This window comes from Lissotriton helveticus, chromosome 3_1 (genome assembly GCF_964261635.1).
Source record: "Lissotriton helveticus chromosome 3_1, aLisHel1.1, whole genome shotgun sequence".
Classification (NCBI taxonomy): domain Eukaryota; kingdom Metazoa; phylum Chordata; class Amphibia; order Caudata; family Salamandridae; genus Lissotriton; species Lissotriton helveticus.
The window spans coordinates 2,064,851,635-2,064,878,495 of NC_136061.1; positions in this window are offsets into that span (position 1 = coordinate 2,064,851,635).

Sequence of the window (26,861 nt, forward strand, 5' to 3'; positions counted from 1 at the left end):
ATTTCTGTGGTGGAAAGTTCTGGAATCTGCGTGGATCAACAAATTTCCACCCACCCAGCATTCCCCGAGGTCTCCCAAAAAAATTGGTACCTCACTTGCGTGGGTAGGCATAGTGGCTGCGACATGAAACAGCGCAAAACGCAACGTGGTCGCACCTCAATTTCCCAGTGAAATATTGCCATTTTTGGACAAAGAGACTACCGTTTGTTTTTGAGCCCTAGCTCTGCCAGAACCTAGGGAAACCTAGCAAACCTATACATTTTTGAAAACTAGACACCCAGGGGAATTCAGGATGGGGTGATTCGACTGCCTACCACCAGGTTTTGTTACCCAGAATTCCTTGCAAAGCTAAGACATTGCCAGAAAAAAACACATTTTCCTCACATTTCGGTGGTGGAAAGTTCTGGAATATGCGTGAATCACAAATTTCCACCCACCCAGCGTTTCCCCAGGTCTCCCCAAAAAAATGATACCTCACTTGAATGGGTAGGCATAGTGGCTGCGACATGAAACAGTGCAAAACGCAACGTGGTCGCACCTCAATTTCCCAGTGAAATCTTGCCATTTTTGGACAAAGAGACTACCTTTTGTTTTTGAGCCCTAGCTCTGCCAGCACCTAGGGAAACCTAGCAAACCTATACATTTTTGAAAACTAGACACCCAGGGAAATTCAGGATGGGGTGACTCGACTGCCTACCACCAGGTTTTGTTACCCAGAATCCCTTGCAAAGCTAAGACTTTGACAAAAAAAACACATTTTCCTCACATTTCTGTGGTGGAAAGTTCTGGAATCTGAGTGGATCAACAAATTTCCACCCACCCAGAGTTCCCCAGGATTTCCCGAAAAAAATTGTACCTCACTTGCGTGGGTAGGCATAGTGGCTGCGACATGAAACAGCGCAAAACGCAACGTGGTCGCACCTCAATTTCCCAGTGAAATGTTGCCCTTTTTGGACAAAGAGACTTTCTTTTGTTTTTGAGCCCTAGCTCTGCCAGCACCTAGGGAAACCTAGCAAACCTATACATTTTTGAAAACTAGACACCCAGGGGAATTTAGGATGGGGTGACTCGACTGCCTACCACCAGGTTTTGTTACCCAGAATCCTTTGCAAATCTAAGAATTTGACAAAAAAACACATTTTCCTCACATTTCTGTGGTGGAAAGTTCTGGAATCTGCGTGGATCAACAAATTTCCACCCACCCAGCGTTCCCCCACGTCTCCCGAAAAAAATGGTACCTCACTTGCGTGAGTAGGCATAGTGGCTGCGACATGAAACAGCGCAAAACGCAACGTGGTCGCACCTCAATTTCCCAGTGAAATATTGCCATTTTTGGACAAAGAGACTACCGTTTGTTTTTGAGCCCTAGCTCTGCCAGAACCTAGGGAAACCTAGCAAACCTATACATTTTTGAAAACTAGACACCCAGGGGAATTCAGGATGGGGTGACTCGACTGCCTACCACCAGGTTTTGTTACCCAGAATTCCTTGCAAAGCTAAGACATTGCCAGAAAAAAACACATTTTCCTCACATTTCGGTGGTGGAAAGTTCTGGAATATGCGTGAATCACAAATTTCCACCCACCCAGCGTTTCCCCAGGTCTCCCCAAAAAAATGATACCTCACTTGAATGGGTAGGCATAGTGGCTGCGACATGAAACAGCTCAAAACGCAACGTGGTCGCACCTCAATTTCCCAGTGAAATCTTGCCATTTTTGGACAAAGAGACTACCTTTTGTTTTTGAGCCCTAGCTCTGCCAGCACCTAGGGAAACCTAGCAAACCTATACATTTTTGAAAACTAGACACCCAGGGAAATTCAGGATGGGGTGACTCGACTGCGTACCACCAGGTTTTGTTACCCAGAATCCCTTGCAAAGCTAAGACTTTGACAAAAAAAAACATTTTCCTCACATTTCTGTGGTGGAAAGTTCTGGAATCTGAGTGGATCAACAAATTTCCACCCACCCAGAGTTCCCCAGGATTTCCCGAAAAAAATGGTACCTCACTTGCGTGGGTAGGCATAGTGGCTGCGACATGAAACAGCGCAAAACGCAACGTGGTCGCACCTCAATTTCCGAGTGAAATCTTGCCCTTTTTGGACAAAGAGACCATCTTTTGTTTTTAAGCCCTAGCTCTGCCAGCACCTAGGGAAACCTAGCAAACCTATACATTTTTAAAAATTAGACACCCAGGGGAATTCAGGATGGGGTGACTCGACTGCCTACCCCCAGGTTTTGTTACCCAGAATCCCTTGCAAAGCTAAGAATTTGACTAAAAAAAAACACATTTTCCTCACATTTCTGTGGTGGAAAGTTCTGGAATCTGCGTGGATCAACAAATTTCCACCCACCCAGCGTTCCCCCAGATTTCCCGAAAAAAAGTGGTACCTCACTTGCGTGGGTAGGCATAGTGGCTGCGACATGAAACAGTGCAAAACGCAATGTGGTCGCACCTCAATTTCCCAGTGAAATCTTGCCCTTTTTGGACAAAGAGACTACCTTTTGTTTTTGAGCCCTAGCTCTGCCAGCACCTAGGGAAACCTAGCAAACCTATACATTTTTGAAAACTAGACACCCAGGGGCATTCAGGATGGGGTGACTCGACTGCCTACCACCAGGTTTTGTTACTCAGAATCCCTTGCAAAGCAAAGAATTTGACAAAAAAAAAATATTTCCTCACTTTTCTGTGGTGGAAAGTTCTGGAATCTGCGTGGATCAACAAATATCCACCCACCCAGCGTTCCCCTAGGTCTCCCAAATAAAATGGTACCTCACTTGCGTGGGGAGGCATAGTGGCTGCGACATGAAACAGCGCAAAACGCAACGTGGTCGCACCTCAATTTCCCAGTGAAATCTTGCCCTTTTTGGACAAAGAGACTTTCTTTTGTTTTTGAGCCCTAGCTCTGCCAGCACCTAGGGAAACCTAGCAAACCTATACATTTTTGAAAACTAGACACCCAGGGGAATTTAGGATGGGGTGACTCGACTGCCTACCACCAGGTTTTGTTACCCAGAATCCTTTGCAAATCTAAGAATTTGACAAAAAAACACATTTTCCTCACATTTCTGTGGTGGAAAGTTCTGGAATCTGCGTGGATCAACAAATTTCCACCCACCCAGCGTTTCCCCAGGTCTCCCGAAAAAAATGGTACCTCACTTGCGTGGGTAGGCATAGTGGCTGCGACATGAAACAGCGCAAAACGCAACGTGGTCGCACCTCAATTTCCCAGTGAAATCTTGCCATTTTTGGACAAAGAGACTACCGTTTGTTTTTGAGCCCTAGCTCTGCCAGCACCTAGGGAAACCTAGCAAACCTATACATTTTTTAAAAGTAGACACCCAGGGGAATACAGGATGGGGTGACTCGACTGCCTACCACCAGGTTTTGTTACCCAGAATCCCTTGCAAAGCTAAGAATTTAAAAAGAAAAAACACATTTTCCTCATATTTCTGTGGTGGAAAGTTCTGGAATCTGCGTGGATCAACAAATTTCCACCCACCCAGCATTCCCCGAGGTCTCCCAAAAAAATTGGTACCTCACTTGCGTGGGTAGGCATAGTGGCTGCGACGTGAAACAGCGCAAAACGCAACGTGGTCGCACCTCAATTTCCCAGTGAAATATTGCCATTTTTGGACAAAGAGACTACCGTTTGTTTTTGAGCCCTAGCTCTGCCAGAACCTAGGGAAACCTAGCAAACCTATACATTTTTGAAAACTAGACACCCAGGGGAATTCAGGATGGGGTGACTCGACTGCCTACCACCAGGTTTTGTTACCCAGAATTCCTTGCAAAGCTAAGACATTGCCAGAAAAAAACACATTTTCCTCACATTTCGGTGGTGGAAAGTTCTGGAATATGCGTGAATCACAAATTTCCACCCACCCAGCGTTTCCCCAGGTCTCCCCAAAAAAATGATACCTCACTTGAATGGGTAGGCATAGTGGCTGCGACATGAAACAGTGCAAAACGCAACGTGGTCGCACCTCAATTTCCCAGTGAAATCTTGCCATTTTTGGACAAAGAGACTACCTTTTGTTTTTGAGCCCTAGCTCTGCCAGCACCTAGGGAAACCTAGCAAACCTATACATTTTTGAAAACTAGACACCCAGGGAAATTCAGGATGGGGTGACTCGACTGCCTACCACCAGGTTTTGTTACCCAGAATCCCTTGCAAAGCTAAGACTTTGACAAAAAAAACACATTTTCCTCACATTTCTGTGGTGGAAAGTTCTGGAATCTGAGTGGATCAACAAATTTCCACCCACCCAGAGTTCCCCAGGATTTCCCGAAAAAAATTGTACCTCACTTGCGTGGGTAGGCATAGTGGCTGCGACATGAAACAGCGCAAAACGCAACGTGGTCGCACCTCAATTTCCCAGTGAAATGTTGCCCTTTTTGGACAAAGAGACTTTCTTTTGTTTTTGAGCCCTAGCTCTGCCAGCACCTAGGGAAACCTAGCAAACCTATACATTTTTGAAAACTAGACACCCAGGGGAATTTAGGATGGGGTGACTCGACTGCCTACCACCAGGTTTTGTTACCCAGAATCCTTTGCAAATCTAAGAATTTGACAAAAAAACACATTTTCCTCACATTTCTGTGGTGGAAAGTTCTGGAATCTGCGTGGATCAACAAATTTCCACCCACCCAGCGTTCCCCCAGGTCTCCCGAAAAAAATGGTACCTCACTTGCGTGAGTAGGCATAGTGGCTGCGACATGAAACAGCGCAAAACGCAACGTGGTCGCACCTCAATTTCCCAGTGAAATATTGCCATTTTTGGACAAAGAGACTACCGTTTGTTTTTGAGCCCTAGCTCTGCCAGAACCTAGGGAAACCTAGCAAACCTATACATTTTTGAAAACTAGACACCCAGGGGAATTCAGGATGGGGTGACTCGACTGCCTACCACCAGGTTTTGTTACCCAGAATTCCTTGCAAAGCTAAGACATTGCCAGAAAAAAACACATTTTCCTCACATTTCGGTGGTGGAAAGTTCTGGAATATGCGTGAATCACAAATTTCCACCCACCCAGCGTTTCCCCAGGTCTCCCCAAAAAAATGATACCTCACTTGAATGGGTAGGCATAGTGGCTGCGACATGAAACAGCTCAAAACGCAACGTGGTCGCACCTCAATTTCCCAGTGAAATCTTGCCATTTTTGGACAAAGAGACTACCTTTTGTTTTTGAGCCCTAGCTCTGCCAGCACCTAGGGAAACCTAGCAAACCTATACATTTTTGAAAACTAGACACCCAGGGAAATTCAGGATGGGGTGACTCGACTGCGTACCACCAGGTTTTGTTACCCAGAATCCCTTGCAAAGCTAAGACTTTGACAAAAAAAAAACATTTTCCTCACATTTCTGTGGTGGAAAGTTCTGGAATCTGAGTGGATCAACAAATTTCCACCCACCCAGAGTTCCCCAGGATTTCCCGAAAAAAATGGTACCTCACTTGCGTGGGTAGGCATAGTGGCTGCGACATGAAACAGCGCAAAACGCAACGTGGTCGCACCTCAATTTCCGAGTGAAATCTTGCCCTTTTTGGACAAAGAGACCATCTTTTGTTTTTAAGCCCTAGCTCTGCCAGCACCTAGGGAAACCTAGCAAACCTATACATTTTTAAAAATTAGACACCCAGGGGAATTCAGGATGGGGTGACTCGACTGCCTACCCCCAGGTTTTGTTACCCAGAATCCCTTGCAAAGCTAAGAATTTGACTAAAAAAAAACACATTTTCCTCACATTTCTGTGGTGGAAAGTTCTGGAATCTGCGTGGATCAACAAATTTCCACCCACCCAGCGTTCCCCCAGATTTCCCGAAAAAAAGTGGTACCTCACTTGCGTGGGTAGGCATAGTGGCTGCGACATGAAACAGTGCAAAACGCAATGTGGTCGCACCTCAATTTCCCAGTGAAATCTTGCCCTTTTTGGACAAAGAGACTACCTTTTGTTTTTGAGCCCTAGCTCTGCCAGCACCTAGGGAAACCTAGCAAACCTATACATTTTTGAAAACTAGACACCCAGGGGCATTCAGGATGGGGTGACTCGACTGCCTACCACCAGGTTTTGTTACCCAGAATCCCTTGCAAAGCTAAGAATTTGACAAAAAAAACACATTTTCCTCACATTTCTGTGGTGGAAGGTTCTGGAATCTGAGTGGATCAACAAATTTCCACCCACCCAGAGTTCCCCAGGATTTCCCGAAAAAAATTGTACCTCACTTGCGTGGGTAGGCATAGTGGCTGCGACATGAAACAGCGCAAAACGCAACGTGGTCGCACCTCAATTTCCCAGTGAAATGTTGCCCTTTTTGGACAAAGAGACTTTCTTTTGTTTTTGAGCCCTAGCTCTGCCAGCACCTAGGGAAACCTAGCAAACCTATACATTTTTGAAAACTAGACACCCAGGGGAATTTAGGATGGGGTGACTCGACTGCCTACCACCAGGTTTTGTTACCCAGAATCCTTTGCAAATCTAAGAATTTGACAAAAAAACCCATTTTCCTCACATTTCTGTGGTGGAAAGTTCTGGAATCTGCGTGGATCAACAAATTTCCACCCACCCAGCGTTCCCCCAGGTCTCCCGAAAAAAATGGTACCTCACTTGCGTGAGTAGGCATAGTGGCTGCGACATGAAACAGCGCAAAACACAACGTGGTCACATCTCAATTTCCCAGTGAAATCTTGCCCTTTTTGGACAAAGAGACTACCTTTTGTTTTTGAGCCCTAGCTCTGCCAGCACCTAGGGAAACCTAGCAAACCTGTACATTTTTGAAAACTAGACACCCAGGGGAATTCAGGATGGGGTGACTCGACTGCCTACCACCAGGTTTTGTTACTCAGAATCCCTTGCAAAGCTAAGAAATTGACAAAAAAAACACATTTTCCCCACATTTCTGTGGTGGAAAGTTCTGGAATCTGCGTGGATCAACAAATTTCCACCCACCCAGGGTTTCCCCAAGGTCTCCCGAAAAAAATGGTACCTCACTTGCGTGGGTAGGCATAGTGGCTGCGACATGAAACCGCGCGAAACGCAACGTGGTCACACCTCAATTTCCCAGTGAAATATTGCCCTTTTTGGACAAAGAGACTACCTTTTGTTTTTGAGCCCTAGCTCTGCCAGCACCTAGGGAAACCTAGCAAACCTGTACATTTTTGAAAACTAGACACCCAGGGGAATTCGGGATGGGGTGACTCGACTGCCTACCACCAGGTTTTGTTACTCAGAATCCCTTGCAAAGCAAAGAATTTGACAAAAAAAAAATATTTCCTCACTTTTCTGTGGTGGAAAGTTCTGGAATCTGCGTGGATCAACAAATATCCACCCACCCAGCGTTCCCCTAGGTCTCCCAAAAAAAATGGTACCTCACTTGCGTGGGGAGGCATAGTGGCTGCGACATGAAACAGCGCAAAACGCAACGTGGTCGCACCTCAATTTCCCAGTGAAATCTTGCCCTTTTTGGACAAAGAGACTTTCTTTTGTTTTTGAGCCCTAGCTCTGCCAGCACCTAGGGAAACCTAGCAAACCTATACATTTTTGAAAACTAGACACCCAGGGGAATTTAGGATGGGGTGACTCGACTGCCTACCACCAGGTTTTGTTACCCAGAATCCTTTGCAAATCTAAGAATTTGACAAAAAAACACATTTTCCTCACATTTCTGTGGTGGAAAGTTCTGGAATCTGCGTGGATCAACAAATTTCCACCCACCCAGCGTTTCCCCAGGTCTCCCGAAAAAAATGGTACCTCACTTGCGTGGGTAGGCATAGTGGCTGCGACATGAAACAGCGCAAAACGCAACGTGGTCGCACCTCAATTTCCCAGTGAAATCTTGCCATTTTTGGACAAAGAGACTACCGTTTGTTTTTGAGCCCTAGCTCTGCCAGCACCTAGGGAAACCTAGCAAACCTATACATTTTTGAAAACTAGACACCCAGGGGAATTCAGGGTGGGGTGACTCGACTGCCTACCACCAGGTTTTGTTACCCAGAATTCCTTGCAAAGCTAAGAAATTGACAGAAAAAAACACATTTTCCTCACATTTCGGTGGTGGAAAGTTCTGGAATCTGCGTGAATCAACAAATTTCCACCCACCCAGCGTTCCCCCAGGTCTCCCCAAAAAAATGGTACCTCACTTGAATGGGTAGGCATAGTGGCTGCGACATGAAACAGCGCAAAACGCAACATGGTCGCACCTCAATTTCCCAGTAAAATCTTGCCCTTTTTGGACAAAGAGACTTTCTTTTGTTTTTGAGCCCTAGCTCTGCCAGCACCTAGGGAAACCTAGCAAACCTATACATTTTTAAAAACTAGACAGCCAGGGGAATTCAGGATGGGGTGACTCGACTGCCTACCCCCAGATTTTGTTACCCAGAATCCCTTGCAAAGCTAAGAATTTGACCAAAAAAAACACATTTTCCTCACATTTCTGTGGTGGAAAGTTCTGGAATCTGCGTGGATCAACAAATTTCCACTCACCCAGCGTTCCCCCAGATTTCCCGAAAAAAAGTGGTACCTCACTTGCGTGGGTAGGCATAGTGGCTGCGACATGAAACAGTGCAAAACGCAACGTGGTCGCACCTCAATTTCCCAGTGAAATCTTGCCCTTTTTGGACAAAGAGACTTTCTTTTGTTTTTGAGCCCTAGCTCTGCCAGCACCTAGGGAAACCTAGCAAACCTATACATTTTTGAAAACTAGACACCCAGGGGAATTCAGGATGGGGTGACTCGACTGCCTACCACCAGGTTTTGTTACCCAGAATCCTTTGCAAATCTAAGAATTTGACAAAAAAAACACATTTTCCTCACATTTCTGTGGTGGAAAGTTCTGGAATCTGCGTGGATCAACAAATTTCCACCCACCCAGCGTTCCCCCAGGTCTCCCGAAAAAAATGGTACCTCACTTGAGTGGGTAGGCATAGTGGCTGCGACATGAAACAGCGCAAAACACAACGTGGTCACATCTCAATTTCCCAGTGAAATCTTGCCCTTTTTGGACAAAGAGACTACCTTTTGTTTTTGAGCCCTAGCTCTGCCAGCACCTAGTGAAACCTAGCAAACCTGTACATTTTTAAAAACTTGACACCCAGGTGAATTCAGGATGGGGTGACTCGACTGCCTATCACCAGGTTTTGTTACCCAGAATCCCTTGCGAAGCTAAGAATTTGACAAAAAAACACATTTTCCTCACATTTCTGTGGTGGAAAGTTCTGGAATCTGCGTGGATCAACAAATTTCCACCCACCCAGGGTTTCCCCAAAGTCTCCCGAAAAAAATGGTACCTCACTTGCGTGGGTAGGCATAGTGGCTGCGACATGAAACAGCGCAAAACGCAACGTGGTCGCACCTCAATTTCCCAGTGAAATCTTGCCATTTTTGGACAAAGAGACTACCTTTTGTTTTTGAGCCCTAGCTTTGCCAGCACCTAGGGAAACCTAGCAAACCTATACATTTTTTAAAACTAGACACCCAGGGGAATTCAGGATGGGGTGACTCGACTGCCTACCACCAGGTTTTGTTACCCAGAATTCCTTGCAAAGCTAAGAATTTGACAAAAAAAACACATTTTCCTCACATTTCTGTGGTGGAAAGTTCTGGAATCTGAGTGGATCAACAAATTTCCACCCACCCAGAGTTCCCCAGGATTTCCCGAAAAAAATGGTACCTCACTTGCGTGGGTAGGCATAGTGGCTGCGACATGAAACAGCGCAAAACGCAACATGGTCGCACCTCAATTTCCCAGTAAAATCTTGCCCGACAAAGAGACCATCTTTTGTTTTTAAGCCCTAGCTCTGCCAGCACCTAGGGAAACCTAGCAAACCTGTACATTTTTGAAAACTAGACACCCAGGGGAATTCGGGATGGGGTGACTCGACTGCCTACCACCAGGTTTTGTTACTCAGAATCCCTTGCAAAGCAAAGAATTTGACAAAAAAAAAACTTTTCCTCACATTTCTGTGGTGGAAAGTTCTGGAATCTGCGTGGATCAACAAATTTCCACCCACCCAGCGTTCCCCTAGGTCTCCCAAAAAAAATGGTACCTCACTTGCGTGGGGAGGCATAGTGGCTGCGACATGAAACAGCGCAAAACGCAACGTGGTCGCACCTCAATTTCCCAGTGAAATCTTGCCCTTTTTGGACAAAGAGACTACTTTTAGTTTTTGAGCCCTAGCTCTGCCAGCACCTAGGGAAACCTAGCAAACATATACATTTTTGAAAACTAGACACCCAGGGGAATTTAGGATGGGGTGACTCGACTGCCTACCCCCAGATTTTGTTACCCAGAATCCCTTGCAAAGCTAAGAATTTGACCAAAAAAAACACATTTTCCTCACATTTCTGTGGTGGAAAGTTCTGGAATCTGCGTGGATCAACAAATTTCCACCCACCCAGCGTTCCCCCAGATTTCCCGAAAAAAAGTGGTACCTCACTTGCGTGGGTAGGCATAGTGGCTGCGACATGAAACAGTGCAAAACGCAACGTGGTCGCACCTCAATTTCCCAGTGAAATCTTGCCCTTTTTGGACAAAGAGACTTTCTTTTGTTTTTGAGCCCTAGCTCTGCCAGCACCTAGGGAAACCTAGCAAACCTATACATTTTTGAAAACTAGACACCCAGGGGAATTCAGGATGGGGTGACTCGACTGCCTACCACCAGGTTTTGTTACCCAGAATCCTTTGCAAATCTAAGAATTTGAGAAAAAAAAACATTTTCCTCACATTTCTGTGGTGGAAAGTTCTGGAATCTGCGTGGATCAACAAATTTCCACCCACCCAGTGTTCCCCCAGGTCTCCCGAAAAAAATGGTACCTCACTTGAGTGGGTAGGCATAGTGGCTGCGACATGAAACAGCGCAAAACACAACGTGGTCACATCTCAATTTCCCAGTGAAATCTTGCCCTTTTTGGACAAAGAGACTACCTTTTGTTTTTGAGCCCTAGCTCTGCCAGCACCTAGTGAAACCTAGCAAACCTGTACATTTTTAAAAACTAGACACCCAGGGGAATTCAGAATGGGGTGACTCGACTGCCTATCACCAGGTTTTGTTACCCAGAATCCCTTGCGAAGCTAAGAATTTGACAAAAGAACCCATTTTCCTCACATTTCTGTGGTGGAAAGTTCTGGAATCTGCGTGGATCAACAAATTTCCACCCACCCACGGTTTCCCCAAAGTCTCCCGAAAAAAATGGTACCTCACTTGCGTGGGTAGGCATAGTGGCTGCGACATGAAACAGCGCAAAACGCAACGTGGTCGCACCTCAATTTCCCAGTGAAATCTTGCCATTTTTGGACAAAGAGACTACCTTTTGTTTTTGAGCCCTAGCTTTGCCAGCACCTAGGGAAACCTAGCAAACCTATAAATTTTTTAAAACTAGACACCCAGGGGAATTCAGGATGGGGTGACTCGACTGCCTACCACCAGGTTTTGTTACCCAGAATCCCTTGCAAAGCTAAGAATTTGACAAAAAAACACATTTTCCTCACATTTCTGTGGTGGAAAGTTCTGGAATCTGAGTGGATCAACAAATTTCCACCCACCCAGAGTTCCCCAGGATTTCCCAAAAAAAATGGTACTTCACTTGCGTGGGTAGGCATAGTGGCTGCGACATGAAACAGCGCAAAACGCAACATGGTCGCACCTCAATTTCCCAGTAAAATCTTGCCCGACAAAGAGACCATCTTTTGTTTTTAAGCCCTAGCTCTGCCAGCACCTAGGGAAACCTAGCAAACCTGTACATTTTTGAAAACTAGACACCCAGGGGAATTCGGGATGGGGTGACTCGACTGCCTACCACCAGGTTTTGTTACTCAGAATCCCTTGCAAAGCAAAGAATTTGACAAAAAAAAAAACTTTTCCTCACATTTCTGTGGTGGAAAGTTCTGGAATCTGCGTGGATCAACAAATTTCCACCCACCCAGCGTACCCCTAGGTCTCCCAAAAAAATGGTACCTCACTTGCGTGGGGAGGCATAGTGGCTGCGACATGAAACAGCGCAAAACGCAACGTGGTCGCACCTCAATTTCCCAGTGAAATCTTGCCCTTTTTGGACAAAGAGACTACTTTTAGTTTTTGAGCCCTAGCTCTGCCAGCACCTAGGGAAACCTAGCAAACATATACATTTTTGAAAACTAGACACCCAGGGGAATTTAGGATGGGGTGACTCGACTGCCTACCACCAGGTTTTGTTACCCAGAATCCCTTGCAAAGCTAAGAATTTGACAAAAAAAACACATTTTCCTCACATTTCTGTGGTGGAAAGTTCTGGAATCTGAGTGGATCAACAAATTTCCACCCACCCAGAGTTCCCCAGGATTTCCCGAAAAAAATGGTACCTCACTTGCGTGGGTAGGCATAGTGGCTGCGACATGAAACAGCGCAAAACGCAACATGGTCGCACCTCAATTTCCCAGTAAAATCTTGCCCGACAAAGAGACCATCTTTTGTTTTTAAGCCCTAGCTCTGCCAGCACCTAGGGAAACCTAGCAAATCTGTACATTTTTGAAAACTAGACACCCAGGGGAATTCGGGATGGGGTGACTCGACTGCCTACCACCAGGTTTTGTTACTCAGAATCCCTTGCAAAGCAAAGAATTTGACAAAAAAAAAACTTTTCCTCACATTTCTGTGGTGGAAAGTTCTGGAATCTGCGTGGATCAACAAATTTCCACCCACCCAGCGTTCCCCTAGGTCTCCCGAAAAAAATGGTACCTCACTTGAGTGGGTAGGCATAGTGGCTGCGACATGAAACAGCGCAAAACACAACGTGGTCACATCTCAATTTCCCAGTGAAATCTTGCCCTTTTTGGACAAAGAGACTACCTTTTGTTTTTGAGCCCTAGCTCTGCCAGCACCTAGTGAAACCTAGCAAACCTGTACATTTTTAAAAACTAGACACCCAGGTGAATTCGGGATGGGGTGACTCGACTGCCTATCACCAGGTTTTGTTACCCAGAATCCCTTGCGAAGCTAAGAATTTGACAAAAAAACACATTTTCCTCACATTTCTGTGGTGGAAAGTTCTGGAATCTGCGTGGATCAACAAATTTCCACCCACCCAGGGTTTCCCCAAAGTCTCCCGAAAAAAATGGTACCTTACTTGCGTGGGTAGGCATAGTGGCTGCGACATGAAACAGCGCAAAACGCAACGTGGTCGCACCTCAATTTCCCAGTGAAATCTTGCCATTTTTGGACAAAGAGACTACCTTTTGTTTTTGAGCCCTAGCTTTGCCAGCACCTAGGGAAACCTAGCAAACCTATACATTTTTTAAAACTAGACACCCAGGGGAATTCAGGATGGGGTGACTCGACTGCCTACCACCAGGTTTTGTTACCCAGAATCCCTTGCAAAGCTAAGAATTTGACAAAAAAAACACATTTTCCTCACATTTCTGTGGTGGAAAGTTCTGGAATCTGAGTGGATCAACAAATTTCCACCCACCCAGAGTTCCCCAGGATTTCCCCAAAAAAATGGTACCTCACTTGCGTGGGTAGGCATAGTGGCTGCGACATGAAACAGCGCAAAACGCAACATGGTCGCACCTCAATTTCCCAGTAAAATCTTGCCCGACAAAGAGACCATCTTTTGTTTTTAAGCCCTAGCTCTGCCAGCACCTAGGGAAACCTAGCAAACCTGTACATTTTTGAAAACTAGACACCCAGGGGAATTCGGGATGGGGTGACTCGACTGCCTACCACCAGGTTTTGTTACTCAGAATCCCTTGCAAAGCAAAGAATTTGACAAAAAAAAAACTTTTCCTCACATTTCTGTGGTGGAAAGTTCTGGAATCTGCGTGGATCAACAAATTTCCACCCACCCAGCGTTCCCCTAGGTCTCCCAAAAAAAATGGTACCTCACTTGCGTGGGGAGGCATAGTGGCTGCGACATGAAACAGCGCTAAACGCAACGTGGTCGCACCTCAATTTCCCAGTGAAATCTTGCCCTTTTTGGACAAAGAGACTACTTTTAGTTTTTGAGCCCTAGCTCTGCCAGCACCTAGGGAAACCTAGCAAACATATACATTTTTGAAAACTAGACACCCAGGGGAATTTAGGATGGGGTGACTCGACTGCCTACCCCCAGATTTTGTTACCCAGAATCCCTTGCAAAGCTAAGAATTTGACCAAAAAAAACACATTTTCCTCACATTTCTGTGGTGGAAAGTTCTGGAATCTGCGTGGATCAACAAATTTCCACCCACCCAGCGTTCCCCCAGATTTCCCGAAAAAAAGTAATACCTCACTTGCGTGGGTAGGCATAGTGGCTGCGACATGAAACAGTGCAAAACGCAACGTGGTCGCACCTCAATTTCCCAGTGAAATCTTGCCCTTTTTGGACATAGAGACTTTCTTTTGTTTTTGAGCCCTAGCTCTGCCAGCACCTAGGGAAACCTAGCAAACCTATACATTTTTGAAAACTAGACACCCAGGGGAATTCAGGATGGGGTGACTCGACTGCCTACCACCAGGTTTTGTTACCCAGAATCCTTTGCAAATCTAAGAATTTGACAAAAAAAAAACATTTTCCTCACATTTCTGTGGTGGAAAGTTCTGGAATCTGCGTGGATCAACAAATCTCCACCCACTCAGTGTTCCCCCAGGTCTCCCGAAAAAAATGGTACCTCACTTGAGTGGGTAGGCATAGTGGCTGCGACATGAAACAGCGCAAAACACAACGTGGTCACATCTCAATTTCCCAGTGAAATCTTGCCCTTTTTGGACAAAGAGACTACCTTTTGTTTTTGAGCCCTAGCTCTGCCAGCACCTAGTGAAACCTAGCAAACCTGTACATTTTTAAAAACTAGACACCCAGGGGAATTCAGAATGGGGTGACTCGACTGCCTATCACCAGGTTTTGTTACCCAGAATCCCTTGCGAAGCTAAGAATTTGACAAAAAAACCCATTTTCCTCACATTTCTGTGGTGGAAAGTTCTGGAATCTGCGTGGATCAACAAATTTCCACCCACCCACGGTTTCCCCAAAGTCTCCCGAAAAAAATGGTACCTCACTTGCGTGGGTAGGCATAGTGGCTGCGACATGAAACAGCGCAAAACGCAACGTGGTCGCACCTCAATTTCCCAGTGAAATCTTGCCATTTTTGGACAAAGAGACTACCTTTTGTTTTTGAGCCCTAGCTTTGCCAGCACCTAGGGAAACCTAGCAAACCTATAAATTTTTTAAAACTAGACACCCAGGGGAATTCAGGATGGGGTGACTCGACTGCCTACCACCAGGTTTTGTTACCCAGAATCCCTTGCAAAGCTAAGAATTTGACAAAAAAACACATTTTCCTCACATTTCTGTGGTGGAAAGTTCTGGAATCTGAGTGGATCAACAAATTTCCACCCACCCAGAGTTCCCCAGGATTTCCCAAAAAAAATGGTACCTCACTTGCGTGGGTAGGCATAGTGGCTGCGACATGAAACAGCGCAAAACGCAACATGGTCGCACCTCAATTTCCCAGTAAAATCTTGCCCGACAAAGAGACCATCTTTTGTTTTTAAGCCCTAGCTCTGCCAGCACCTAGGGAAACCTAGCAAACCTGTACATTTTTTAAAACTAGACACCCAGGGGAATTCGGGATGGGGTGACTCGACTGCCTACCACCAGGTTTTGTTACTCAGAATCCCTTGCAAAGCAAAGAATTTGACAAAAAAAAAAACTTTTCCTCACATTTCTGTGGTGGAAAGTTCTGGAATCTGCGTGGATCAACAAATTTCCACCCACCCAGCGTACCCCTAGGTCTCCCAAAAAAAATGGTACCTCACTTGCGTGGGGAGGCATAGTGGCTGCGACATGAAACAGCGCAAAACGCAACGTGGTCGCACCTCAATTTCCCAGTGAAATCTTGCCCTTTTTGGACAAAGAGACTACTTTTAGTTTTTGAGCCCTAGCTCTGCCAGCACCTAGGGAAACCTAGCAAACATATACATTTTTGAAAACTAGACACCCAGGGGAATTTAGGATGGGGTGACTCGACTGCCTACCACCAGGTTTTGTTACCCAGAATCCCTTGCAAAGCTAAGAATTTGACAAAAAAAACACATTTTCCTCACATTTCTGTGGTGGAAAGTTCTGGAATCTGAGTGGATCAACAAATTTCCACCCACCCAGAGTTCCCCAGGATTTCCCGAAAAAAATGGTACCTCACTTGCGTGGGTAGGCATAGTGGCTGCGACATGAAACAGCGCAAAACGCAACATGGTCGCACCTCAATTTCCCAGTAAAATCTTGCCCGACAAAGAGACCATCTTTTGTTTTTAAGCCCTAGCTCTGCCAGCACCTAGGGAAACCTAGCAAACCTGTACATTTTTGAAAACTAGACACCCAGGGGAATTCGGGATGGGGTGACTCGACTGCCTACCACCAGGTTTTGTTACTCAGAATCCCTTGCAAAGCAAAGAATTTGACAAAAAAAAAACTTTTCCTCACATTTCTGTGGTGGAAAGTTCTGGAATCTGCGTGGATCAACAAATTTCCACCCACCCAGCGTTCCCCTAGGTCTCCCCAAAAAAATGGTACCTCACTTGCGTGGGGAGGCATAGTGGCTGCGACATGAAACAGCGCAAAACGCAACGTGGTCGCACCTCAATTTCCCAGTGAAATCTTGCCCTTTTTGGACAAAGAGACTACTTTTAGTTTTTGAGCCCTAGCTCTGCCAGCACCTAGGGAAACCTAGCAAACATATACATTTTTGAAAACTAGACACCCAGGGGAATTTAGGATGGGGTGACTCGACTGCCTACCCCCAGATTTTGTTACCCAGAATCCCTTGCAAAGCTAAGAATTTGACCAAAAAAAACACATTTTCCTCACATTTCTGTGGTGGAAAGTTCTGGAATCTGCGTGGATCAACAAATTTCCACCCACCCAGCGTTCCCCCAGATTTCCCGAAAAAAAGTGGTACCTCACTTGCGTGGGTAGGCATAGTGGCTGCGACATGAAACAGTGCAAAACGCAACGTGGTCGCACCTCAATTTCCCAGTGAAATCTTGCCCTTTTTGGACAAAGAGACTTTCTTTTGTTTTTGAGCCCTAGCTCTGCCAGCACCTAGGGAAACCTAGCAAACCTATACATTTTTGAAAACTAGACACCCAGGGGAATTCAGGATGGGGTGACTCGACTGCCTACCACCAGGTTTTGTTACCCAGAATCCTTTGCAAATCTAAGAATTTGACAAAAAAAAACAGTTTCCTCACATTTCTGTGGTGGAAAGTTCTGGAATCTGCGTGGATCAACAAATTTCCACCCACCCAGCGTTCCCCCAGGTCTCCCGAAAAAAATGGTACCTCACTTGAGTGGGTAGGCATAGTGGCTGCGACATGAAACAGCGCAAAACACAACGTGGTCACATCTCAATTTCCCAGTGAAATCTTGCCCTTTTTGGACAAAGAGACTACCTTTTGTTTTTGAGCCCTAGCTCTGCCAGCACCTAGTGAAACCTAGCAAACCTGTACATTTTTAAAAACTAGACACCCAGGGGAATTCAGAATGGGGTGACTCGACTGCCTATCACCAGGTTTTGTTACCCAGAATCCCTTGCGAAGCTAAGAATTTGACAAAAAAACCCATTTTCCTCACATTTCTGTGGTGGAAAGTTCTGGAATCTGCGTGGATCAACAAATTTCCACCCACCCAGAGTTTCCCCAAAGTCTCCCGAAAAAAATGGTACCTCACTTGCGTGGGTAGGCATAGTGGCTGCGACATGAAACAGCGCAAAACGCAACGTGGTCGCACCTCAATTTCCCAGTGAAATCTTGCCATTTTTGGACAAAGAGACTACCTTTTGTTTTTGAGCCCTAGCTTTGCCAGCACCTAGGGAAACCTAGCAAACCTATAAATTTTTTAAAACTAGACACCCAGGGGAATTCAGGATGGGGTGACTCGACTGCCTACCACCAGGTTTTGTTACCCAGAATCCCTTGCAAAGCTAAGAATTTGACAAAAAAACCACATTTTCCTCACATTTCTGTGGTGGAAAGTTCTGGAATCTGAGTGGATCAACAAATTTCCACCCACCCAGAGTTCCCCAGGATTTCCCGAAAAAAATGGTACCTCACTTGCGTGGGTAGGCATAGTGGCTGCGACATGAAACAGCGCAAAACGCAACATGGTCGCACCTCAATTTCCCAGTAAAATCTTGCCCGACAAAGAGACCATCTTTTGTTTTTAAGCCCTAGCTCTGCCAGCACCTAGGGAAACCTAGCAAACCTGTACATTTTTGAAAACTAGACACCCAGGGGAATTCGGGATGGGGTGACTCGACTGCCTACCACCAGGTTTTGTTACTCAGAATCCCTTGCAAAGCAAAGAATTTGACAAAAAAAAAAACTTTTCCTCACATTTCTGTGGTGGAAAGTTCTGGAATCTGCGTGGATCAACAAATTTCCACCCACCCAGCGTACCCCTAGGTCTCCCAAAAAAAATGGTACCTCAATTGCGTGGGGAGGCATAGTGGCTGCGACATGAAACAGCGCAAAACGCAACGTGGTCGCACCTCAATTTCCCAGTGAAATCTTGCCCTTTTTGGACAAAGAGACTACTTTTAGTTTTTGAGCCCTAGCTCTGCCAGCACCTAGGGAAACCTAGCAAACATATACATTTTTGAAAACTAGACACCCAGGGGAATTTAGGATGGGGTGACTCGACTGCCTACCACCAGGTTTTGTTACCCAGAATCCCTTGCAAAGCTAAGAATTTGACCAAAAAAACACATTTTCCTCACATTTCGGTGGTGGAAAGTTCTGGAATCTGTGTGAATCAACAAATTTCCACCCACCCAGCGTTCCCCCAGGTCTCCCCAAAAAAATGGTACCTCACTTGAATGGGTAGGCATAGTGGCTGCGACATGAAACAGCGCAAAACGCAACATGGTCACACCTCAATTTCCCAGTAAAATCTTGCCCTTTTTGGACAAAGAGACTTTCTTTTGTTTTTGAGCCCTAGCTCTGCCAGCACCTAGGGAAACCTAGCAAACCTATACATTTTTAAAAACTAGACACCCAGGGGAATTCAGGATGGGGTGACTCGACTGCCTACCCCCAGATTTTGTTACCCAGAATCCCTTGCAAAGCTAAGAATTTGACAAAAAAAAACACATTTCCTCACATTTCTGTGGTGGAAAGTTCTGGAATCTGCGTGGATCAACAAATTTCCACCCACCCAGCGTTCCCCCAGATTTCCCGAAAAAAAGTGGTACCTCACTTGCGTGGGTAGGCATAGTGGCTGCGACATGAAACAGTGCAAAACGCAACGTGGTCGCACCTCAATTTCCCAGTGAAATCTTGCCATTTTTGGACAAAGAGACTACCTTTTGTTTTTGAGCCCTAGCTTTGCCAGCACCTAGGGAAACCTAGCAAACCTATACATTTTTTAAAACTAGACACCCAGGGGAATTCAGGATGGGGTGACTCGACTGCCTACCACCAGGTTTTGTTACCCAGAATCCCTTGCAAAGCTAGGAATTTGACAAAAAAAACACATTTTCCTCACATTTCTGTGGTGGAAAGTTCTGGAATCTGAGTGGATCAACAAATTTCCACCCACCCAGAGTTCCCCAGGATTTCCCGAAAAAAATGGTACCTCACTTGCGTGGGTAGGCATAGTGGCTGCGACATGAAACAGCGCAAAACGCAACATGGTCGCACCTCAATTTCCCAGTAAAATCTTGCCCGACAAAGAGACCATCTTTTGTTTTTAAGCCCTAGCTCTGCCAGCACCTAGGGAAACCTAGCAAACCTGTACATTTTTGAAAACTAGACACCCAGGGGAATTCGGGATGGGGTGACTCGACTGCCTACCACCAGGTTTTGTTACTCAGAATCCCTTGCAAAGCAAAGAATTTGACAAAAAAAAAAACTTTTCCTCACATTTCTGTGGTGGAAAGTTCTGGAATCTGCGTGGATCAACAAATTTCCACCCACCCAGCGTACCCCTAGGTCTCCCAAAAAAAATGGTACCTCACTTGCGTGGGGAGGCATAGTGGCTGCGACATGAAACAGCGCAAAACGCAACGTGGTCGCACCTCAATTTCCCAGTGAAATCTTGCCCTTTTTGGACAAGGAGACTACTTTTAGTTTTTGAGCCCTAGCTCTGCCAGCACCTAGGGAAACCTAGCAAACATATACATTTTTGAAAACTAGACACCCAGGGGAATTTAGGATGGGGTGACTCGACTGCCTACCACCAGGTTTTGTTACCCAGAATCCCTTGCAAAGCTAAGAATTTGACCAAAAAAACACATTTTCCTCATATTTCTGTGGTGGAAAGTTCTTGAATCTGCGTGGATCAACAAATTTCCACCCACCCAGCTTTCCCCGAGGTCTCCCAAAAAGAATGGTACCTCACTTGCGTGGGTAGGCATATTGGCTGCGACATGAAACAGCGCAAAACGCAACGTGGTCGCACCTCAATTTCCCAGTGAAATCTTGCCATTTTTGGACAAAGAGACTACAGTTTGTTTTTGAGCCCTAGCTCTGCCAGCACCTAGGGAAACCTAGCAAACCTATACATTTTTGAAAACTAGACACCCAGGGGAATTTAGGGTGGGGTGACTTGACTGCCTACCACCAGGTTTTGTTACCCAGAATTCCTTGCAAAGCTAAGAAATTGACAGAAAAAAACACATTTTCCTCACATTTCGGTGGTGGAAAGTTCTGGAATCTGTGTGAATCAACAAATTTCCACCCACCCAGCGTTCCCCCAGGTCTCCCCAAAAAAATGGTACCTCACTTGAATGGGTAGGCATAGTGGCTGCGACATGAAACAGCGCAAAACGCAACATGGTCACACCTCAATTTCCCAGTAAAATCTTGCCCTTTTTGGACAAAGAGACTTTCTTTTGTTTTTGAGCCCTAGCTCTGCCAGCACCTAGGGAAACCTAGCAAACCTATACATTTTTAAAAACTAGACACCCAGGGGAATTCAGGATGGGGTGACTCGACTGCCTACCCCCAGATTTTGTTACCCAGAATCCCTTGCAAAGCTAAGAATTTGACAAAAAAAACCCATTTTCCTCACATTTCTGTGGTGGAAAGTTCTGGAATCTGCGTGGATCAACAAATTTCCACCCACCCAGCGTTCCCCCAGATTTCCCGAAAAAAAGTGGTACCTCACTTGCGTGGGTAGGCATAGTGGCTGCGACATGAAACAGTGCAAAACGCAACGTGGTCGCACCTCAATTTCCCAGTGAAATCTTGCCCTTTTTGGACAAAGAGACTTTCTTTTGTTTTTGAGCCCTAGCTCTGCCAGCACCTAGGGAAACCTAGCAAACCTATACATTTTTGAAAACTAGACACCCAGGGGAATTTAGGATGGGGTGACTCGACTACCTACCACCAGGTTTTGTTACCCAGAATCCTTTGCAAATCTAAGAATTTGACAAAAAAAACACATTTTCCTCACATTTCTGTGGTGGAAAGTTCTGGAATCTGCGTGGATCAACAAATTTCCACCCACCCAGCGTTCCCCCAGGTCTCCCGAAAAAAATGGTACCTCACTTGAGTGGGTAGGCATAGTGGCTGCGACATGAAACAGCGCAAAACGCAACGTGGTCGCACCTCAATTTCCCAGTGAAATCTTGCCATTTTTGGACAAAGAGACTACCGTTTGTTTTTGAGCCCTAGCTCTGCCAGCACCTAGGGAAACCTAGCAAACCTATACATTTTTGAAAACTAGACACCCAGGGGAATTCAGGGTGGGGTGACTCGACTGCCTACCACCAGGTTTTGTTACCCAGAATTCCTTGCAAAGCTAAGAAATTGACAGAAAAAAACACATTTTCCTCACATTTCGGTGGTGGAAAGTTCTGGAATCTGCGTGAATCAACAAATTTCCACCCACCCAGCGTTCCCCCAGGTCTCCCCAAAAAAATGGTACCTCACTTGAATGGGTAGGCATAGTGGCTGCGACATGAAACAGCGCAAAACGCAACATGGTCGCACCTCAATTTCCCAGTAAAATCTTGCCCTTTTTGGACAAAGAGACTTTCTTTTGTTTTTGAGCCCTAGCTCTGCCAGCACCTAGGGAAACCTAGCAAACCTATACATTTTTAAAAACTAGACAGCCAGGGGAATTCAGGATGGGGTGACTCGACTGCCTACCCCCAGATTTTGTTACCCAGAATCCCTTGCAAAGCTAAGAATTTGACCAAAAAAAACAAATTTTCCTCACATTTCTGTGGTGGAAAGTTCTGGAATCTGCGTGGATCAACAAATTTCCACTCACCCAGCGTTCCCCCAGATTTCCCGAAAAAAAGTGGTACCTCACTTGCGTGGGTAGGCATAGTGGCTGCGACATGAAACAGTGCAAAACGCAACGTGGTCGCACCTCAATTTCCCAGTGAAATCTTGCCCTTTTTGGACAAAGAGACTTTCTTTTGTTTTTGAGCCCTAGCTCTGCCAGCACCTAGGGAAACCTAGCAAACCTATACATTTTTGAAAACTAGACACCCAGGGGAATTCAGGATGGGGTGACTCGACTGCCTACCACCAGGTTTTGTTACCCAGAATCCTTTGCAAATCTAAGAATTTGACAAAAAAAACACATTTTCCTCACATTTCTGTGGTGGAAAGTTCTGGAATCTGCGTGGATCAACAAATTTCCACCCACCCAGCGTTCCCCCAGGTCTCCCGAAAAAAATGGTACCTCACTTGAGTGGGTAGGCATAGTGGCTGCGACATGAAACAGCGCAAAACACAACGTGGTCACATCTCAATTTCCCAGTGAAATCTTGCCCTTTTTGGACAAAGAGACTACCTTTTGTTTTTGAGCCCTAGCTCTGCCAGCACCTAGTGAAACCTAGCAAACCTGTACATTTTTAAAAACTTGACACCCAGGTGAATTCAGGATGGGGTGACTCGACTGCCTATCACCAGGTTTTGTTACCCAGAATCCCTTGCGAAGCTAAGAATTTGACAAAAAAACACATTTTCCTCACATTTCTGTGGTGGAAAGTTCTGGAATCTGCGTGGATCAACAAATTTCCACCCACCCAGGGTTTCCCCAAAGTCTCCCGAAAAAAATGGTACCTCACTTGCGTGGGTAGGCATAGTGGCTGCGACATGAAACAGCGCAAAACGCAACGTGGTCGCACCTCAATTTCCCAGTGAAATCTTGCCATTTTTGGACAAAGAGACTACCTTTTGTTTTTGAGCCCTAGCTTTGCCAGCACCTAGGGAAACCTAGCAAACCTATACATTTTTTAAAACTAGACACCCAGGGGAATTCAGGATGGGGTGACTCGACTGCCTACCACCAGGTTTTGTTACCCAGAATTCCTTGCAAAGCTAAGAATTTGACAAAAAAAACACATTTTCCTCACATTTCTGTGGTGGAAAGTTCTGGAATCTGAGTGGATCAACAAATTTCCACCCACCCAGAGTTCCCCAGGATTTCCCGAAAAAAATGGTACCTCACTTGCGTGGGTAGGCATAGTGGCTGCGACATGAAACAGCGCAAAACGCAACATGGTCGCACCTCAATTTCCCAGTAAAATCTTGCCCGACAAAGAGACCATCTTTTGTTTTTAAGCCCTAGCTCTGCCAGCACCTAGGGAAACCTAGCAAACCTGTACATTTTTGAAAACTAGACACCCAGGGGAATTCGGGATGGGGTGACTCGACTGCCTACCACCAGGTTTTGTTACTCAGAATCCCTTGCAAAGCAAAGAATTTGACAAAAAAAAAACTTTTCCTCACATTTCTGTGGTGGAAAGTTCTGGAATCTGCGTGGATCAACAAATTTCCACCCACCCAGCGTTCCCCTAGGTCTCCCAAAAAAAATGGTACCTCACTTGCGTGGGGAGGCATAGTGGCTGCGACATGAAACAGCGCAAAACGCAACGTGGTCGCACCTCAATTTCCCAGTGAAATCTTGCCCTTTTTGGACAAAGAGACTACTTTTAGTTTTTGAGCCCTAGCTCTGCCAGCACCTAGGGAAACCTAGCAAACATATACATTTTTGAAAACTAGACACCCAGGGGAATTTAGGATGGGGTGACTCGACTGCCTACCCCCAGATTTTGTTACCCAGAATCCCTTGCAAAGCTAAGAATTTGACCAAAAAAAACACATTTTCCTCACATTTCTGTGGTGGAAAGTTCTGGAATCTGCGTGGATCAACAAATTTCCACCCACCCAGCGTTCCCCCAGATTTCCCGAAAAAAAGTGGTACCTCACTTGCGTGGGTAGGCATAGTGGCTGCGACATGAAACAGTGCAAAACGCAACGTGGTCGCACCTCAATTTCCCAGTGAAATCTTGCCCTTTTTGGACAAAGAGACTTTCTTTTGTTTTTGAGCCCTAGCTCTGCCAGCACCTAGGGAAACCTAGCAAACCTATACATTTTTGAAAACTAGACACCCAGGGGAATTCAGGATGGGGTGACTCGACTGCCTACCACCAGGTTTTGTTACCCAGAATCCTTTGCAAATCTAAGAATTTGACAAAAAAAAACATTTTCCTCACATTTCTGTGGTGGAAAGTTCTGGAATCTGCGTGGATCAACAAATTTCCACCCACCCAGTGTTCCCCCAGGTCTCCCGAAAAAAATGGTACCTCACTTGAGTGGGTAGGCATAGTGGCTGCGACATGAAACAGCGCAAAACACAACGTGGTCACATCTCAATTTCCCAGTGAAATCTTGCCCTTTTTGGACAAAGAGACTACCTTTTGTTTTTGAGCCCTAGCTCTGCCAGCACCTAGTGAAACCTAGCAAACCTGTACATTTTTAAAAACTAGACACCCAGGGGAATTCAGAATGGGGTGACTCGACTGCCTATCACCAGGTTTTGTTACCCAGAATCCCTTGCGAAGCTAAGAATTTGACAAAAGAACCCATTTTCCTCACATTTCTGTGGTGGAAAGTTCTGGAATCTGCGTGGATCAACAAATTTCCACCCACCCACGGTTTCCCCAAAGTCTCCCGAAAAAAATGGTACCTCACTTGCGTGGGTAGGCATAGTGGCTGCGACATGAAACAGCGCAAAACGCAACGTGGTCGCACCTCAATTTCCCAGTGAAATCTTGCCATTTTTGGACAAAGAGACTACCTTTTGTTTTTGAGCCCTAGCTTTGCCAGCACCTAGGGAAACCTAGCAAACCTATAAATTTTTTAAAACTAGACACCCAGGGGAATTCAGGATGGGGTGACTCGACTGCCTACCACCAGGTTTTGTTACCCAGAATCCCTTGCAAAGCTAAGAATTTGACAAAAAAACACATTTTCCTCACATTTCTGTGGTGGAAAGTTCTGGAATCTGAGTGGATCAACAAATTTCCACCCACCCAGAGTTCCCCAGGATTTCCCAAAAAAAATGGTACTTCACTTGCGTGGGTAGGCATAGTGGCTGCGACATGAAACAGCGCAAAACGCAACATGGTCGCACCTCAATTTCCCAGTAAAATCTTGCCCGACAAAGAGACCATCTTTTGTTTTTAAGCCCTAGCTCTGCCAGCACCTAGGGAAACCTAGCAAACCTGTACATTTTTGAAAACTAGACACCCAGGGGAATTCGGGATGGGGTGACTCGACTGCCTACCACCAGGTTTTGTTACTCAGAATCCCTTGCAAAGCAAAGAATTTGACAAAAAAAAAAACTTTTCCTCACATTTCTGTGGTGGAAAGTTCTGGAATCTGCGTGGATCAACAAATTTCCACCCACCCAGCGTACCCCTAGGTCTCCCAAAAAAATGGTACCTCACTTGCGTGGGGAGGCATAGTGGCTGCGACATGAAACAGCGCAAAACGCAACGTGGTCGCACCTCAATTTCCCAGTGAAATCTTGCCCTTTTTGGACAAAGAGACTACTTTTAGTTTTTGAGCCCTAGCTCTGCCAGCACCTAGGGAAACCTAGCAAACATATACATTTTTGAAAACTAGACACCCAGGGGAATTTAGGATGGGGTGACTCGACTGCCTACCACCAGGTTTTGTTACCCAGAATCCCTTGCAAAGCTAAGAATTTGACCAAAAAAACACATTTTCCTCATATTTCTGTGGTGGAAAGTTCTTGAATCTGCGTGGATCAACAAATTTCCACCCACCCAGCTTTCCCCGAGGTCTCCCAAAAAGAATGGTACCTCACTTGCGTGGGTAGGCATATTGGCTGCGACATGAAACAGCGCAAAACGCAACGTGGTCGCACCTCAATTTCCCAGTGAAATCTTGCCATTTTTGGACAAAGAGACTACAGTTTGTTTTTGAGCCCTAGCTCTGCCAGCACCTAGGGAAACCTAGCAAACCTATACATTTTTGAAAACTAGACACCCAGGGGAATTTAGGGTGGGGTGACTTGACTGCCTACCACCAGGTTTTGTTACCCAGAATTCCTTGCAAAGCTAAGAAATTGACAGAAAAAAACACATTTTCCTCACATTTCGGTGGTGGAAAGTTCTGGAATCTGTGTGAATCAACAAATTTCCACCCACCCAGCGTTCCCCCAGGTCTCCCCAAAAAAATGGTACCTCACTTGAATGGGTAGGCATAGTGGCTGCGACATGAAACAGCGCAAAACGCAACATGGTCACACCTCAATTTCCCAGTAAAATCTTGCCCTTTTTGGACAAAGAGACTTTCTTTTGTTTTTGAGCCCTAGCTCTGCCAGCACCTAGGGAAACCTAGCAAACCTATACATTTTTAAAAACTAGACACCCAGGGGAATTCAGGATGGGGTGACTCGACTGCCTACCCCCAGATTTTGTTACCCAGAATCCCTTGCAAAGCTAAGAATTTGACAAAAAAAACCCATTTTCCTCACATTTCTGTGGTGGAAAGTTCTGGAATCTGCGTGGATCAACAAATTTCCACCCACCCAGCGTTCCCCCAGATTTCCCGAAAAAAAGTGGTACCTCACTTGCGTGGGT